Below are 4341 nucleotides of genomic sequence, written 5' to 3'. Positions count from 1 at the left end.
TAGCCTAATGCCTTTATGGAAGAGATGATATCATGATATGCAATGTATTTTGATTGATGCTTGAATATGGAATGATGGATCGCATATATAGGTTATGTTAGGAGATGTTTTGGTAAGTTAATGCTTAAAATTTTAAGATTGTTTGAATGGTTATTTTTGTTTGAGTAAATGATAGTTGATATGCTATTTAATGACTATTGAAGTGATATTTGTATGCTCTTTTGGTTGTGCTAGAATGATGGAAATTGTTGAGGTGCCTTAAAGGCATATTGGTGCATTTGTATATATTCATTTGGTTAGATTTGAATTGTTGATTGAGGTGTCGGTTGTGGCATATTGGTTAGGCACTTAGGATGGTGATTATAAATGATGAAATTGGCCTGTTTTGATTGCTTTTGGAATGGTTGATTGTAGTTTAAAACGGATGACTAGTAGCTTAAGTGAAGCATGTTAGATTTGAAAGGTAATTATAGGTACATACGGCTTGGCACACGACCATGTGCCCTACACGGTTTGGAGACATGACCGTGTGGCTTGTGAATTTTGGTAATTTTTGTTGCACATGGTCTCAGAAAGTTACACGGTCTGGCCACATGACCATGTTATTGAGTTACACGGGCTAAGCTATGTCACACGGTTTATCCACATGATCGTGTGATCCTAATTTCATACGTTTTGCTCACACAGCCATATGATCCATCGACATGGCCTTAACTCTTCCACACGATCTTGGAACATGGTCGTGTGTCCCCTATAACATCCCGAATTAGGGCCTAGTCGAAACAGTGGTTTCAGGACCACAAATACGACGTAATAAAATTTATTTTTATTATATTTTTATGGTCTACAATTTCACGATATGATTTCGTGAAAATTTCGTTCGAAAATTTCGACGTTTGGGCACTCAATTTGGTCAAAAGGACTAAATTGTAAAAAGTGAAAAAGTTGAGTTCTACATGCTAGAGGTGTCTAATTGTTATGAAATTTTAAATGGGAGGTCCTTAAATGGTAATTAGACCATTTTATAACTTGGACAAAAATGGCCTTGGTTGGGTAAAATTTGAAAGAATAGTAAAAATGACATTTTGGTCATTTAGGGGTAAAATGAATTAAAAGAAAAATCTTAAAACCCAAATGTGTCCCTTTCTTCATGCTTCAGCCGAATTTACCAAGAGAAGACATGGTTAGGGTTTGGCCAAGCTTCCAAGCTCAATAGTAAGTGATTCCGAGCTTCGTTTTTAACGTTCTATGCATTTTTAAAGTCCCGGTAACATGTTCTAACTATTCTACCATTTATTTGAGCTAGGGTTTGTGTTTAAAAATTTACCCATGAATGATATGCATGTATTTTGATGTTTAATGGTAGAATATGAAGGCTCGGTGTGTAATAAACGACTTTTACTAAGCGGTTTTTGATGAAAATGTCTGAAAGGACTATTTTGTAAAAATTGTAAAATTGGTCATAAAAGGGTGATTTAGTAAAAATTAGGGGCTGCCATAGTTATGAAAATGATTTGGATAGGCTTGAAATGGAAGGAAATTGAATAAAAATCATTTTACGAGCATTGGGGAAAAAGTGCAAATATGTGAAAGTTGTCAAAATGCAAATTTGTAAAAACAAGATTCAAGCTTAGAACGAGGTTGAACAAGGTTAAGCACAAACTCGAAATAAATAGTCGTACTCGAAACCGAGTGTCCTCAGGTTGGCTCGGGGTTGGAGATCGCCGGAGGCAACCTCACACTATCAAGCTACCATCTTTGGAGTATTGTTGAAACTTAATTTCTTCAAGTGAGTAGCATGTATAGGGACTTAATTATTGAGATGTGTTTTTATGTTTTGGCCAAGATGTTGGCTTATATTAATTCATTGTATATAGCCATGAGATGTGGCTTATAATGATTTTGGCTTGTAAGCCTATTTTTCCAAGGTATGTGTTAATGTGTTGTGATGTGGTTATGTGGTTATGCTTGTTCACTATGTGTGAGAAGTATATGGTACATGTATATGATGAATGCCCCAGGACCATTCGAGATGGTCGTGACTATGGAGTGAATGTGTGGCATGGTAGTAAGATGATAATGATTGAACATGGACAATTGTTGAATGTGTAGAGATTAAGTGTTGGGTAATAAACACATGTATGACAACATGCAAATTATTTAATTGAATTTCACCAAAGGTTGATTAAACATTAAATTGATGTTATAATTTGTGCCTATGATGTGTAAAAGTATGGGGGAAAAATAAGGTCAACATAAGGCTTGGAAAATAGCCCAAGTGTTAGCTACACGGGCAGAGACACGACCTTGTGTCTCAATCGTGTGGAGGACACGGCTTAGTACACGGGCTTGTGGCTTGGCTGTGTGGTCTAAATTATTTTGCTGACGTCATAAACAAAGAGTTACACGGGCTGAGGACACGGGTGTATCCCAAGCCACACGGGCGTGTGTGACCACACGGCCCCACCCACAAGGGCGTGTGACTCTCCAAAGCAAGAAAATTTATTAAGTTGCCCAAAGTTTATCGAATGTTTTCGGTTTTGTCCCGAACCACCCTCGAAGGCCTGTATAAGAGACAATATGCATGTGTTTGAAAAGTTTTAATTTTGGGCGAAATTTGGTTACCTGGTTCTGTATGTTTGTGAATGTTTAAGTCTGGTAACGCCTCGAACCCTATCCCGGAGTTGGATATGGGTAAGGGGTGTTACATCCCCTGTTTTCAGATTTTCCCAACTTTTTTTTTCAATTCAAATTTGATCACTGTTCATTCCTAAATTTTTTTTAAGCTTCCATATACTCAATATTTACCTGAATTGGATTGAATAATGCATTTATACATGCTTGTATGTGATTATTTAATATTTATTTAAGAATTACATGAATAAGTTGTATGGAATTTGTTCGGTATTTGTTTGTAGTATCTCGTTACTCGTGTCCGATGATCGGATTGGGTAAGGGGTATTATAGGGAGATAGGATTCTATAGTTTCTTACAACCACTTTATTATGTTTTAAATCTTATTCTTAATGATTTAGAGGGTTTAACTAGACTAGGATGATTTGGGTGTAAAATTTCTTTTTGTCTTTTTTACAAACAAAAATAATAATTATATTGATAGTTTTTTAATGATATTTTTTTCTCAACTAAAGTTATTTTCATTGATAGAATAAAAACTCCTAAAGAGGTTACAAGGTAGAAAACACCTCTAAAGTTAATTTTATTAATAGAATAAAACATAAACTCTTGCAAGATGATTTAACTAATACCGTAATCTTATTGTTTGAAAGATTCAAATAATTTTGTTATTATCTTATCCTAGTTTTGAATTATTATTTTATTTTATTTCCATTTTAAATGTAATCATCTATTTTTACCTGTATAAAAAGTTTTCATTAATATATCAAGTGGAATCATTTTACAAGCCTCCTTTTAATATGGTATCCAAGCTTTTTTCCTAACGGCATGGTTTTTGATCCCGACCAATAGGCTTTTTTACCATTTTGCTTAAATGAGCATATTTTTGGATCTTCGTATAATTCTAACCAGTTACCTTTTTTGATTAAATTAGTTCCAACTCTTGCTCACCAAAGTCAACCAATCGCTTTTCTTTATCACTAACCAATCATCGACTTCTGTTTATTAGTTTAAAATGGAAAGGTTTTTGCCCAAATATCTTGGCAATTGATTAAACGACCTAGCTTAATGGACACTATATCACAATTCACATATTCTCCAAAATCACAACATTCTCGATTCAATCCTTCATTGTTGTAACTCAAAAAAGCTTGCCATCACAACACTCTTAGTGGAAAAACCTACAATTTTCCTATTATCTATTTGTAATTTTTTGACATCATCAACCCAAGATTGCTGCTCTACCGACCATCAATTTTACAGAGGCATAATAACGTAATCTTAGGATTTGAAAGATTCAAATAGATTTGTTATTATCGTTATTCTAGTTTTAAATTGTTTTGAATTATTATTTTATCTTATTTCTATTTTAAATTAAGTAATCTAATTTTACCTCCATAATAGAGGTGTTTATTAGTAAATCATGTGAATCAATTTTACAAGCCTACCTTTACTTCAACATTAACATAATAAATGATACTTTTTTTTTACAATTCCATTGCATTAAACAACTTTGGGTACCACTTGTTTCTTTTGCACTAAGTGTAGTAAACAAAACATAAGAGCATCTAACACCTTTTCCTCGTAACTCCCAAACATATTCATTATCCACCTTATGAATTAAATCAAACATTTCAAAACCACTAGTTGAAACATGCTTGATTAGGTACTTGAATAGACATTAATTTGGTTTTGTTCGAGTAAAAA

Source organism: Gossypium hirsutum, chromosome A02 (genome assembly GCF_007990345.1).
Source record: "Gossypium hirsutum isolate 1008001.06 chromosome A02, Gossypium_hirsutum_v2.1, whole genome shotgun sequence".
NCBI classification, from domain to species: Eukaryota; Viridiplantae; Streptophyta; class Magnoliopsida; order Malvales; family Malvaceae; genus Gossypium; species Gossypium hirsutum.
The sequence above is the reverse complement of the archived record's forward strand: the minus strand, read 5'-3'. Positions refer to the sequence as shown.